This window comes from Macrobrachium rosenbergii, chromosome 12 (genome assembly GCF_040412425.1).
Source record: "Macrobrachium rosenbergii isolate ZJJX-2024 chromosome 12, ASM4041242v1, whole genome shotgun sequence".
Lineage (NCBI taxonomy): Eukaryota > Metazoa > Arthropoda > Malacostraca > Decapoda > Palaemonidae > Macrobrachium > Macrobrachium rosenbergii.
The window spans coordinates 15,630,501-15,646,964 of NC_089752.1; positions in this window are offsets into that span (position 1 = coordinate 15,630,501).

The following is a 16,464-nucleotide window of genomic DNA, read 5'->3' on the forward strand; positions in this document are numbered from 1 at the left end:
TTGAAAAGTAACCTGGGATCGCACTGAGACCTTTTTCCACTTGGTACCATTAAGGCTGGTTGATTGATTTCTACAAACTTGGTGTCCTGATTTTCATGGTCAGCCTATAGAAATATATATATATATATATATATATATATATATATATATATATATATATATATATATATATATATATAGATATAGATAGATAGATAGGTATATCTATATATATATATATATATATATATATATATATATATATATATATATATATATATATACATATTATACTTAGAACAATATTTGATTATTAAGTTTTACATAACTGGTTCAAAGACTGACTACCATTTCTGAAACGAATATAGACAGACGCCACAAAACACATGTTGAAATTAATGTACCAGAGCTAATGGCACCAATTTTCAAAAATATGCGTTCTGCAGTCCATAAGCAATAAATAATGTTGCTCAACACTGCTACTGACATTTTGCCTTTTAAAAACTGTCCATATATATGAAGACCATCATTACAGCTTGCGTCTGTGTGCACACAATTTCAAGTGGTCTCGTTCATTGACCAATAAAAAAAAAAGCAAGGCTACCAGCCATTCTGTCTATTCCCGAGAACAGAACAATTACCAAACGTACCGATGACTATAAGCTGTAAAACTCCTTCCCACAAAATATTTGACCCACTATTCCTCTCACGTTATTACATGGGAGTTATCCGTTTAGTTCTCCGTGGCGAACTGATTGATTATGAGGATTCAACTCGCTTCACCTTTATAATGACTAACCACTAACCATGTTTATGAGAAGAAAAAATAGAACTGATATTATAATATAAGAAGGTATAACATATTTTCAGCGGCGACTTGAAGTTTTCAAACCCTTTCAGAAACTCTGTCGAGGTAAAACATGAAATCAATTAGCATTCGAAGGATAAATACACCTTGGTACACAACAAGAAAAAGATTATATATATATATGCATAACTATATATATATAACAATATATATATATATATATATATATATATATATATATATATATTTCTTCTTCTACTTTTCTCTTTTAACGTGCTTTTATTCCCATTTTTGTATGGGGTAAGCACGATGCTTCTTTGGAAGGACTTTACCTTTGGGGTAGACCTGTGGTCTCGATCGGCTGCCCTGCCAACATCAGCTTAGACCCCGGTACGTATGTTTTCATGTATCATACTAGACCCAACGCCCTTTCTTCCAGCAGCGAAAAGTTATTGCGCGGGTATGGCGAGAGTTCGAGAGACGTGTGAGATGTTTGTTATGTTTTTAGAAGGTGTTGTGGTGGGCTTTGTTTTGTGTGTTGTATTAGTCTGTAACATCCATTTGCTTTTTAAGCAAACCTATCTCGTTGATTACATATATAATCCCAGGATGTCTACACGGATAATACAAAGTGTCTGCCTCTCTGATCAGTCAAACATGTTATATATATATATATATATATATATATATATATATATACTATATATATATATATATATATATATATATATATATATTTATATTTATATTTATATTTATATATATATATATATATATATATATATATATATATATATATATATGTATGTATGTAATAATAATATGTATATATATGTGTATATATATATATATATATATATATACATATATATATATGTATATCATATATATCATATATATATTATATATATTATATATATAACTTTCCTCAATAGACAGTATCACTTTTCATCCATAATCCGCACGAATTAAATGATAAATAGATAAAAGTCTCTTGGAGCATTATTTAAACGCAATAGTGCTGTATATTTTTGTTTACCCGACAGTGCCTGTACTCTTAAGGACACAGTCAAGTAACTGGTTCTGCAAGCTAACAACATTACGTCACCTGATACTGCTGATATATAAAGTCCTTGTTTAGTGTTTGTGTGTAGGTGACGATGGGATGAGCGTACTGACTCGCGAAGAATAAAAGTAATCATAACATAAACAGTTGGGGAAAATCATAATCTTACCTTGAAAACGCCAGGAAAATCATTTCACAGGTCTCCCACAATAACACGCACTTACCTGGAAAATGAGAGAATAATACATTATTCACGTGATATGTCAGCACTATAGTCAATATCTCTGTGTCTCGATTCCAGTGGTTAATGAAATAGTTTCTTGTCTGAGAAAGAAATAAGAAGGGCGGCATTTCATTGTGGGCAGCTGATGCCTCCTGTATTAGGAGAAACATACGAGTTCTGAAGACTTACGAAACAATCCTGATGAATACACAGAGGGGATTTAAACAATTACATTTTGGTATGAGTTTTTTTATATATTTTATTTTACATAATTCAAAATAAAAGCAATTTTCCAAATAAGTCTAGATGGTACTTATTCCGTAATTAGCCTCGAAACACACCTCCCATAACCAGTGGCCGGAATTCATGTCGCCAGAACAGATCTGGAGCCGACGACTGGCCATGATCGCCCAAATCAACAGCGCCTGAAAAGGGGATAATATCCTTGAGCACGTTTGTAATTAGGCGGCTATTAAGCTCCCTAATTACACGGAATCAAGATCACCCGTGCCATGGAAAGACTTCATTAACAACCCCACAATTACGAGTTTAATCCTCAGTGATGGGATGGGTTGAGTAATTAATGTAAGAGGCGTTTATCAAAGATTTTGCAATGCTGTCCGTAACGGACTGAAGCCCAGATCAGAGAATCACCTTCGTCCTCGTAAATGATTATATGCCCCAGTGGCCTGTGATGAATGTATTCAATTGGAACTCCATTGATGGGCATATTCATTACAGAGAATAATATTCTTTAAGTATACATGTCCACACAGCATACAGGCATAATCGTGTGTACATACAGACACAGATGCATTCATTACATATAAATCTATGTGTATATGTATATATATATATATATATATATATATATATATATATATATATATATATATATATATGTAGATAGATAGATAGATAGATAGATAGATAGATAGATAGATAGACAGACAGACAGACAGACAGATAGACAGATAGATAGATAGTCTCAGTAGTAGGACGGCTACTTGGAAATCTTAGCTTGATAATGAATACTATTACCAACGCCAGATGGGAAATTTTATTTTGCAAGCATTCGAGGTAATTAACTTCATAGTCTGGCTGAAATTATTGACAAAACATAAAAATTGTTGAAAATGTAATTAAATGAATTGTCCTACTAAAACTTAACAAAATGGGTCAAACATATAAAGATACAAAAACTGAGAATGCAAGTGGACTCTAAGCTAATAAACATAAAAGAATAGACAGTACAATCTAAAATAACACACATAAAAAGAAGAGATACTGACTAAAACTACCAAATACAAATTAAAATGGCTGTTAACCTGTTGCTTACTTTCTAAACATCAAGTTACATGATTGCTAACTGTATACCAGACAAGTCATTCAGTTCCGGCTCATCTTTTTTATATCACGGGCAAAAAAAGTGATGAAATCACAAAAGGGGTAATAAAGCCCAACCACAAGAGACGGATATGGAGGTCAAGGGATAGAAAGGAAGGGGTAGGGCGTAGGCTTTATTCCGCAACCTGATAAATTATGATGAAAGCAAAGTAGAAGTAGAGTCTTTTTTCTCACTTAGTATAGAAAGAGTGCCATTATAATATGCATATTGAATAGGCTTCGTTGGACGAACCACCGCTGATGATGTGAAAATTATGAAAGAGTGCCTGATTCCAATGCCACCCAACACTGACAGGCCCAGCTTTTTGTTGAATTTTACTCTAGTCTCTGCAACAGCAACACCAACAATTGGGATGAGTTCACCGTATTATTCTCGACGACAAAGAAGAAAAAAGAAGAAAAAAGATTGCTACCCACAAAGAAGTGTTGCGTTTATACGATCGGGCGCTTCTGAGTGGATACATGTGCTATGTCTTCAAATATTATTGCTTGAAGAAGTGCCAGTGTCTATCTCCTAAGGTATGGTTAGCGTTGTGCGTATTATAATGATACTCACTTCTATACCGATTGAGAAAAGACTCCTACTTCTACTTTTCGCTTTCATTATAATTTATCAGTTTGCAAAGTAAAGCCCTACGCCCTACCCCTTCCTTTGCGGCGTGCTTCATTCATTGGCGGGTGTAGAGCTCAGTTAGCACAGCCGGTCTAGTACACGAAGAAAAGAGAATTTATTTCAGACAGAAATTCATCGTCATAATGTGTCTTGATTCCACAACAAGCTGTATGTCCCGTTGCTGCGCAACCAGGTGGTTCTAGCCACGTAAAATAAATCTCATCCTTCAATACAGCCCTAGGAGAGCTGTTAATCAGCTCAGTGGTCTGTTAAATCAAGATATAATTTTTGTATCCCTGACCTGCAGATTCATTTCTTGTGGCTGGGCTTTGCCACCTCTTTAGTGATTTCACTTTCTGCCGTCATTTCATTTAAGTCCTATTTTGCAATGGCAAATGCCTTGTGGATCTAGAAAAATGGTAAATAAAGACTGAGGCTTATAATTCACCAAAACAAGTCACCAATTTCAACTGCAAATACGAAATATTGAACTACTCTTCGCCAGGTGATTACTTCTGTTAGTTCAGCAACGAATTTTATGAATACTTAAAAGGTCGGTAAACACTATGTTTAATTTTTATATATGTTCTTCATTATTTACGTGAGTGTGAGTTATATATACCAATAAATATCCGGTTTTATATTTAAAGTTTTTAAAGCATAACCAAAGGTAAACAAGTAATTTAGGCTTAAGATATAGTTTTCTTTTAGACTTAGACCTATGTGGCTTCTCCGATTATGGTCAGCTAGCTTCGAATAGTGTATAATTGCACAATATATATATATATATATATATATATATATATATATATATATATATATATATATATATATATATATAAATTACTAATTATGTAATATGTATATATATATATAAAATATATATATATATATATATATATATATATATATATATATATATATATATATATATATATATATATATATATATATATGTGTGTGTGTGTGTGTGTGTGTGTGTGTGTGTGTGTGTGTGAAAACATTCTAACTATTGTGGCTCTTTATTTAAGGTAGGTCACCGATCGCGAAAACCAAAACCGCGTAAGTAAATTCAACGTGTGTGATCATCTTTAATTAAGAAAACTGACAGTAAGTCCGCCAGCTTCTCCCAGCACCACTTGCTATTCACACACATTAAGAAAACGCAAACTCTTCTAATGTTATGAGCAGTTCGTACCTGAGCATCAGGAAATTTGAATTTTTCTGGCTAATATGAATGGCATTCTTTAAATTTGAAATTTTATTATTTCCAAAAACAAACACCGAAAGGCACCCCTCCAGAATACGAGCTTTCAGAAAAACCAAATACCACGGCTGCATCTTTTACCGTTATTGCTCTACAGATATGTTAGGTCCCTCACCCACCCACTCAACCCTACTGATTCTCCTGAACGCCAAAAATCGATATCTGGCTCTCGGAACGGCAGAACGGGATTTGATGAAATTTGGCACGATTAGAGACCTTAGAGGAAACCCCAAAGACAAAGTCGTATCCTGATCGGATGAATATTTCCAGAGTTATATGGTCCAAAGTTGGGGTTTTTGTGTATTCCAGGTGGTTGTGCTTTACTAACCGCCAACTACCGTTTGAGCACAAAGACAGTATTTTAAAATCCAGGTCAGTGAACTGTGCTCACTTATGGCTGAAAAAGGTGGTTTTCAAAGAGGAAACCTTGGTCTAACAGACAGACTTCTGCGTTGTAAAATTCTTTGTCTGAGCCAACGAGAACTGGAACCCACGTGTCACAAACCAAACTACGAACAGGTACACTAATAAACGACACTCCATAACAGAAAAAGGGTTAGTATAAACAAATTGGAGGCTAATATGAGGAAAACTGCGTTCAACTATTTCCTGCAACTATTTTCGGACCACTCAGATCAAGGTAAGGTAATCTGATGTACTTTACATCTTTACTAGCAGTAATATACACCTTTTCGGTGACGAAACTAATCATGCAATATTTCAAAGCTTCCGGAAGCTAAAAAATATTGACTTTTTGACTAGCTATGGCGTGAATAATTAGGATTTGGGAATTATGAAAGTCAGGATTTTTTTGATTAGTTACAAGGTCATATCTGGGTGACGGATACAGCATCTTTTATGCAATCTGGACATGTAAGTCGGAATGAAAGAAAATAAACAAATAAGAACATACGCCAACGTTTGACCTTCGAAGATTTGTTTAACTATGTTATAAATACGTGCATATATATATATATATATATATATATATATATATATATATATATATATATATATATATATATATATATATATATATATATATATATATATATATATATATTATATTCCTTTAGGTTTATATTACACCATTTGCAGTTTATCTCAATTAGAAGTCAATTGTCGTTAGTTTCACGCCTTGAATAACATCTTCCCTATAAGGGCACGAGTTCTGGTGTTCTATGTGTGGAAGGAGAAATCTTGAGTGCCAGAAGATGGCGCTTTAGAACACGCCCCCACTCCCAAAAACAATAATATTAATATATTTTACAACAGTAACGGGTAAGCAACAGATGCAACATCAAGAAAAGGTGTGGAGATGATTGATCGCAGGCCTCTGCATTTCTGCATTTTGCCCATTTCCCTGAAGACATTCCATTTAACTCTTTGTTAAGAGAGCGTCAGAATCTTATATATGGAAATTGCAGGCATGTATACCAAAAACTATTTCATACTTGTTTTGCCCTCCGTTCTGGAGCTACAATGAGATGTTTGGTTCATCTATACCCTCAATATCAAACAGGAATAGAAAATTGTTAACATTTCTTTGTAACTGTTACCTACCTTGCATTAAAACTACTACCTTAAACAAGGAATTAATTGCAGAAACATCCAAAAAGTGTGAATTTTATATATCTTACTGGATTTCACCGTCTAAATAGTTCAGGAAATACCGAGGGCAAAGAATCTATATTCGCAGTGGACTGGTTGAAAACATGGTCTACCGATAATTTATAGATATTACGAGCGTTTCAGTCGCGTATCAGATAAAACAAGTAAAATATTAATGCTGTTTTCACATCATGCATTAATTACAGGCAGCTTTTAAAATGCATGGTGCTATGCCAAGTAAATAGGAAAAAATTTTGGAAAATTCCACACAAAATTATCATGATATAGATTATAACCTGTAAATGTATGAGTATAAAAATGATAAAACGAAATGCTATTATGTTTTTTTTTCGGGGGACGGAGCCGTAAATATATTTAAAAAAAAAAAAAAACAGGAAAGGTTCTGCAAAAAAATCGCATTTATGAAAGCTGCTTTTCAAGTTACCACAAATACCATCGCCGTTTGTAAAATTCCTGCAATTCGATACACCTTAAAGAAGCTAAAGATTAATTTACAAAAGATACAATTCGTCGTAATTCATCTTCGAATAAATTCTAATCCTTAACAATTCTAGAATTTCGAAGGACAGCGCCGAACAGCCTCATGGAATATGAGATTAATTCTTACTTTTAGCGTTAATGAATTCACGAGGGTGAAGATTTAGAAGGGCAAAGGAAACCCAATTCCCCTCAATTTTTCATCTCTCGGGCACACACAGCATCTACAGAAATTTAATACATTATGGCTTACATAACAAACAGATAACGTCATTATTGTCACCATTGAATGTATCATGAAATTTAGGACATAAAACTAAACACTCAAGACTGTTAGCCATTCTGCATTTTATGACAGAGAAAAAGAGGGTATGGAGTGAGCGGACAGCAAAATAAAAGAGATCCAGAAAATAAATGAGATGAAGTACAAGGATCAAATGATGGAACTGGTAGAGACTCCAACATTTATCTTAAAAAGTAATGGCTACAGAGTCTGGACAAGATGGAAGGAAGGAAGCGGGAATGGAAGTGAAGTATAAGGTTAAAAAAAAAAAAGGTGCAGTTTGGAGCCCACAGTTCACCATGTGAGGTGCACTGGCGGGATTATTATTATTATTATTATTATTATTATTATTATTATTATTATTATTATTATTATTATTATTATTATTATTTTAATCTACCTGTCCTGTCAAAAATTTAAGGTATTAAAGATAATTTTGCAACTGCAACTCTTGTACGTTATGTTACTCTGCATTTTCGTGTTTACGATCTTCTGAGAATTAAACGTGGTTTGCACTACCAGTCAAGCATGTTTTATGTTGAAACAAAAAATGAATATACACCGTTTCATATATTGAGATTATTTATTCAAAGTGTGAACAGACTCATATTGAACAAGCCATAGAATCATAATCTTGCAGAACAGGCCCTATATAATTAAATAGTGAGATAGAAAATTGAGGACCTAAACTCAAAATTAAGAACTTGCAAAATACACCTAATGAGAAAGATGCATAAAACACAAAGGCAAAAGTAATTTTGTATAATTTCCAAACTTAATTTATCTATGGGTGTCAGAATGATACCCATATCTCGATTATAAATAAAACTAATTCAGTAACCTCTCGGACGTTCGTAAAATATTTCTTGGGTACACTCTGGTAATATAATATAATGGAAGTGGCTATTTCACAAATCCTTCTGGGACGCCCACTCCCAGAAATGCAGCTCTTCCTCTTCAACTGATTTTTTATTTCCTCCTCCGCTCAAATTTCTTGACCAGAATTCTCTCTCTCTCTCTCTCTCTCTTCTCTCAAAGCAAGATAGAGACAAAAAAATATGATTTAAAGTACTAGGATAAAATGATGGAACTGGAAGAATGATTGAAGAGTCTGGACAATGAGACAATAAGGAGCTGAGAATGGGGTGAAATAAAAGGTTGTGCAAAATGCAACGAGAAAACATACAGTTCACCACGTGAGGTGCACTGGGAGTAATATTATTATTATTATTATCTTTAATCTACCTGTCTTGTCAAACGAGTTTACTCAAACGAGTTTACTATCTTGTGATAATTAAAAGTGGCTTCTATCACCAGTACACCCAATTTTATATAGGAAATATGGATACACATTTCTTATATTATTAATATTATTTATTCAAAATGTGAATAGATTCACACTCAACAAACCAAAGAATCATAACATCGTTGAACAGGATGAATGAAATATTTTGTGACAAGAAATCTGAAGGCCAAACCTCAAAACAGGGAATTTACAAAACAAGTAGTTTTGTATAATTTCCATACTAATAGTTTAGCTATGCGTGTCAGGATGATACCCATATCTTGGATATAAATATTTCTAGGGTACACTCTGGTAATATAATATAATGGAAGTGGCACCTTTCACACTTTCCGGACTTGCTACTCCAAGAACTACAGCCCCTGTATGTGGTGGGGTCCCTCTCCTCTGTGTGTGTGTGTGTGTGTGTGTGTGTGTGTAGAGGTCTCCATTATCAGTTTAAATCTGATGAGGTTCCAAGCAGTACGCTTAATCGGCTTTGCATAACCTAATCCCGGTTTATATCTATGCATGAAACTTGATAAACTGCAATAACAGTATCAGATAAGTTATTATCCGCTAACAATGATGTATTCTATTTCCATTTTATTCACTATCTTCAAGAAAATTTATTTTAAAAAATTTATTAAGTAGAAAAATAACTATGCACTAAAAAATCAAAAATAAATAAATTCTATATGGAACACTACTCAGCAGTGACAGAAAATAAGAAGAAAAATCGATAAAAGCTATCAATAATGTAGATAAATTCCATCATAAACGCCAAGATAAATGTATTTTTGTTAACAATAATGTGTAGCTACCAAAAGGTACACCTAATCTAACCAATGTTCAGCTTTTCTCAAAAGATAGCATTCATGTCTACCGTATATAAAGTACGCAACATTGTTACAAATGAATACAAAGAAAAATGTACTAATTAAGCACTGAACACATTTTTTTAAACTCCACTATAATCAGCGAGATATAGTATCTAATTCTGATTAGTTGTGAATAAACCAACAAAAAGAAAGTATCTTTGTCAACAAGACTGCACACACATTTAAAATAAAAAAAGCATACGAACTTTTAGTTGCCAGAACTAAACTTACAGATCTCTTTCTTCATCTTACAACTAAAACACACATACAAACATCAGTATATATATATTATTATATATATATATATATATATATATATATATATATATATATATATATATATATTATTACATAACTTCACTTCCCTTGTACATATATATTCCTACTATTCTGTAGGAGAGATGAGATGGTTTAGATCCCATATTCTTTAATCTTATGTAGCACACCTACTATCAGTACTAGCTGAAAGCTATCTCAGTCTTCATCAGGGACTGACGCATTGAGGCGATAACAGCTACGCTCGGGTATTTATGTACTCCTGCCAACATCTGTTGTTTTCCCTTTTCTAATACCTTGGATGACCTGCCCGTTGATCTTCAGCTCCTCCCGCCTTTCCCTGAAGTTTTCTTGATCCCCTTGGGCATATGCTCAATCCTTTGATGTTCTGGATTAACCCTCACGTTTATTTTTTGTTTATGTTTTGAAACTCGTATATAATTATATAATGATATACTAGGAGTTTCAAGAAGAATATAAACATATAAATCTGAAAGCGTAAAGCGATTCTTCAGTATCGGTACTGATGAAGATGATCAGTGTGTCGAGAGAGAGTACTTGGTAAATTGTACTTTTTAAATTAATGAATCTGGACTCTAAACCATCTCTGTCTCATTTAAGCTTATAACAAGGACAAGGGATATATATACATCATATATATATCTTTATATGTATATATGATGTATGAGTTTATACATATATATATATATATATATATATATATATATATATATATATATATATATATGTATATATATACATATATGATTTACAGGTCACTTCTTCAAGATACTTATGAAACTTCTTATATCCAAAAATGCCCTCTCAGTTTCTAGTGAAGAAATCGAGGGTACTGTGGTTATTATAATACAATATTTATATATATATACATATATATATATATATATATATATATATATATATATATATATATATATATATATATATATATATATATCCTGATCCTCATCAGAGTGTTCCAGAAAGAAACAACACAGCATACACTGTCATATTCACTTTTTATAATTTCTAATTCGCAGTTGAACACCACTTGCCCTAAAATTTCTGCAATATTTGCTCCTTCACAACCCTACACAAAAGGCTAATCAGGAGCACGCCGAGACCCCGTACACCATACCGTGAAAACTGGGGGCAAAGACAGTAAGTAGTAGTAATCCTACAGGTTTTACAGAAACGTCTTCAGCCTGCATTGTTATAAAGGGAAAGGTGTTGAGAGACTGTTACCTGCAGACACTTGTACCACAAATTGTAGATACTCATTAAAAATGGTGTTTTGGAGAGAGAGAGAGAGAGAGAGAGAGAGAGAGAGAGAGAGAGAGAGAGAGAGAGGTAAAACCTTACATGTATTTCTTGTGTGTGTGTGTGTGTGTGCGCTTGTGTGCGTGCGCGTGTGTGATAGAAAGAGACATCACGAGTCTATATAGATCAGTGATAGGATACTGTGTATAAAGTATAATGGACGGTAAATGTAGATGACCCTATTCATCCAGACAGGAAACTAAAATCAGTTTATCATAGATCATCATTCAGCATATGGCAATGGCAAGACCCATTTTCTATAAACTTTATAAACAGAAAACGAAAGCTTCAGCTATTTAATGAGTAACTACGATAGATAAAAAATTATTCAGTTTATGCTGCACTGTACATAAAGCCACCAACATATATACTTTCACTTGTTGTTACTGTTACTCCTCATTGCTTTACTCATTTGAAGGCGCCATTTCAAGGTTGTTTAACTTCTCCAGTCAATCATGTTTGTTTTGTTTATCTATCGACTGTCTTTTTTTAAACATCCTGAAACGTAAATGGTCCATATTATAAGAATCCCACCTGCAGAACCCAGTCATATACTTTATAAAAACCTCTTCTTGCCATTATTGCATGTCTGTAAGTGAGAGACAGACAACCATTAACAAATAAAAATCAGATTAAAAATATTACTTTTAATCCTATTTTTATTTGTTAATGGCTGTCTGTATCCTATGTCAAATTAAATTAAATTAAAAATGTAATTTAAAAAATAAAACATCACTTCTAAATATTAATCTCTATTTTACCTCAACGTCCAGAAAAATCAAGGCCACCGAAAATAAATCTATCTTTCGGTGGTCTTGGTATAATGCTGCATGAGCCGCGGCTCATGAATCTTTAACCATAGCCCGGTGGTGGCCTGTCCTATATCATTGCCGGATGCACGATTATCTTATTTAACCTTAAATAAAATAAAACCTACTGAGGCTAGAGGGCTGCAATTTGGTATGTTTGATGATTGGAGGGTGGATGATCAACATACCAATTTGCTACCCTCTAGCCTCAGTAGTTTTTAAGATCTGAGGGCAGAGGGACAAACAAAGCCGGCACAATAGTTTTCTTTTACAGAAAACTAAAAATTGTCAAGCTACATCCACGACTCATTAAAAAATAAAATATTCGACAATATCATGAGACAAGCTTAATCATTTCAGTTACAAAAAAAAAGTAAAGTGAAATCTCCATCCCAATATTAGGGGAAATATTCGACAGTCTCATGCATTTAATTTTTGCATTTCAGAGAGCCGAGAGCCTGAAAACATGAGCATATCCGGAGAACGATAATATTGCAAGAATTTTTATGAGATCTCGCAAGAAATCCAATAAAGATAGGATTTCACTTGAAGAGATGCGGATATTCATGTTTATTGCTCGATTTTTGGGATATTTTCTAGTTGCTCAATTACATTACAGAAAGAAACACCCATTAATTAAGGCCTTCGGGAGAGAGAGAGAGAGAGAGAGAGAGAGAGAGAGAGAGAGAGAGAGAGAGAGAGAGAGAGAGAGAGAGATAGTTTATACCCTTCGTTGGCACTTGACAAAAACCTCGTAACATTTAAGGTCCCAGCGAGAAAATAAACAACAAAACATTCATGTCCTTTGATATAAGTAAAAGGACACAACATAAATACAATGCATTTCTCTATTCATCAAAACCAAAACAAAAGTTGTATTACAAAAAAATTGTAAAGGCGTCTTTCTTGTTTAAAGAAAGACAAACTACTGTAATATTTATATAATGATCAATTCAATACTGAAAATGAAAGTGGATCGGCAACGAAGTAACATTTGATTATTACCACATAAACATTCCCTGCTGAATTTGGATTCAAGCAGTTTTTCAGAAAGATTTTAGGATTCAACCAATAACAATGAATAAACAGTAGCCGTTATATTTGCTGACTTCTTGACTTTAAGACTTCCTCACCTCACTAGATACGATTGTTACTAAGAACCTTACATGCAAATGTAGGAAAAGTATAGACATACTTTTAGTTTTTGGCAAAGTCCACTAAAGGTAATGCATCAAAATGATGATAATTTAATTTTTGGCACTTTTGTGTTTGATGTGTGATAAATAGGCAAGACAAAAGAAAATTTGTAACCTCACAAACAATCAAAATCCCTTAGTCGAGTTACTAATGCAACAACTGTCGGTAACTTCCTGATTCCTGATTTAGTAAGATATGGTTCATCAGCGCTTCGTGGCACCACACTTCTCTAATTAATATCATAATAAAAAATAAAAAAAAATGGAAATACACAGTGACGGACAGACAGACGGAACTGACGGCTTCACGTACATCTATGCACGGTGGTTTATCTTTGTACCAACTTTGGATAAAATTTCAATAACACTGCGGGAAGAGTTGCAATGATACTGTGAGCATGACGGTACGGCAGACGCACAAGTAGTCAGACAATTGAATAATCGGGGTTATAAACTTCAGCCTACCAGCTTTTCGTTAAAGGACTAGTGGTTGAAACAGAAATACAGCGGAATCAAACTAAAGTGATATTTTCATAAAAGATTACAATTTCAAAAATATAAGATATTAGTATACTTCTTAATTTGCCCCTTACAGTTCGGGTTATGCCTTCTCCGGGTTAAAAGTGCGTTCTTTGAAGGTTACAAAGCTGGGTTATCTTTAAAATTTTATGAAAGACAAAAAATCGTCATTGTCATATTTTGTCCACAAAATAAAGCAAAATTTCACCTTTTAATGTTAAATGCTGCTTAAATACATTCCACAGATTCCAATCATCCCTGTTTTCGAACAGAATTTCTGGGTTGTATTTCAATCAACGGAGTCACTGGGCTTAAAATTTCCCATGGAACATGACGCTGGAGGGGAAGTCTTTTATTATCTTCCAGTCCAGCTCTGAACTAAGGAAGGTCTCAATGGAATATTTAAATAACTATATACATACGTACAAACATAGTTTTTATATATATATATATATATATATATATATATATATATATATATATATATATATATATATATATATATAATTATATATATACATATATATACAATTATATATATACATATATATATACAATTATATATATATATATATATATATATATATATATATATATATATATATATATATATATATATATATATATATATATATATATATATATCTGCATACAGCCAGGAGAAGGTGAAAGTAAATTACATGAAACCAAGCGCTTGTTTTATTTCTACGCCTCATCAGGTTCAGGCACAACTGGCAAGAAAATAAAATAAAGCATTTTTTAAACATGTTTTTACTAAAATGCACTAAAAACTAAAAAATAATTTTTTGAGATACACAAGGATTCCCTTACAATTAATCATGTCAACAAAAATAAGAGCATGGGCGCCAAACACGGAAGGAAATGCCACAAGAAATAAAATAATATTGTTTCTTGTAGCATTTCCTTTCATATTTGGCACCCACGCTTTTATTTTTGTAGACATGACTAATTGTAAGAAAATTCTGCTGTACCTCGAAAAATTATTTTTTACTTTTTAGTGCATTTTAATAAAAGTGTTTGAAATTTTTATTTTTATTTCTATTTTATACTTTTTAGTCTTGACAGAAATTGTAACCGATTTATGACTGTGGCTATCAAAAGTGAACGTGATATTCTAGGAAATCCTGTCGCGCTAAAGGTTTGAAAAATCCGTAGAGTTATTAACCTATTCTACCGAGTCAAAGAAGGTATGAAAAACCCGAAGTTTTATTCACTTCACACAAATCCTGAGATACTGGGAGAGGTCACTGTAGGGTCACTAGAGATCACTGCTGACCTACTGATCATGTAAGATTGTATTGTCACCAGGATTGAGTAACCATGCAAAATTTCATGTCCATCGGACAAAGGCAACACGTCGAAATTTGAGTTACAAGATTTGACCCTGACAAACAGACAAAAAAGCAAGCTAAATAAAAGCGAATAAAAATATTCACAAGAAGACTTCTTTGTACGACAATGCTAACAATAGCCAGACACTATTAATACCTCATAATCCACTTGTTTTACAACACCCTTTGCTACAACTTCCTCCACTATACATAAACCAAGGCTCATATTCAATACATTATTGCAGTCATTCTTAATAATAAAGGTTTATTAAATTTCATTTCAACAGATCTTTAAAACATATAATTTCCTTAGATTCTGTTCCATTAATGCCGTAATTACTGTTATTCACAAGTACTAATAATGCATTTGACATGCTACCTGTTCTTAAACTATATTTGTTCGTTTCATTCGAGCAGCAGCGCCTCACCACTTTGTCCCGTGTATGTTTTATTACAATTTTTAAATGGAATTTTAAAGATACATCTAGTTTTATTTCTAGGTGAATTTCTAATTAAAATGCTCTTAATAGTCACTGATGTTTTTTACACAACATTAATACCTAGTGGTTTGGCCTGTCTCGGAATATTATTAAAAAAAGTGTAAAAAAGAAGCACTAGAAGGTTTTGTTTTCAAACTCTTGAGTTTTCGTCAATCCATGAAACGTTTTTCGCCTTGAAATATGGCAGAAAAGACAACAGCGTTAGTTTTATACGAATGATTAAAATAAGAATGAATGAATATTAGAACATACTTCTGTAGGCTTCTTATAGACAGAAAATTTGAACTTTCTAATCGATCTATGTAACAACACATCTAAAAACGGCCATTTTCTATCTTCCTTCTCAAGGGTAAACTTGATATAGGGGTACAAGAGTAATTAATCTATTCAAAAAGTCATTTACTTTCCTTTTTACCGGCCATAAACAGAAAATGTCATCAACATTTCGTACCCATAACACACTTCTCGACATTAAGTTTAGTAAATATTTTCTTAAAAAAAAAAAAAAAAAAAAAACTCCATATATAGACTGCTAAATACTAGAGAAAGAATTTCCCATGGTCATATCGAATTT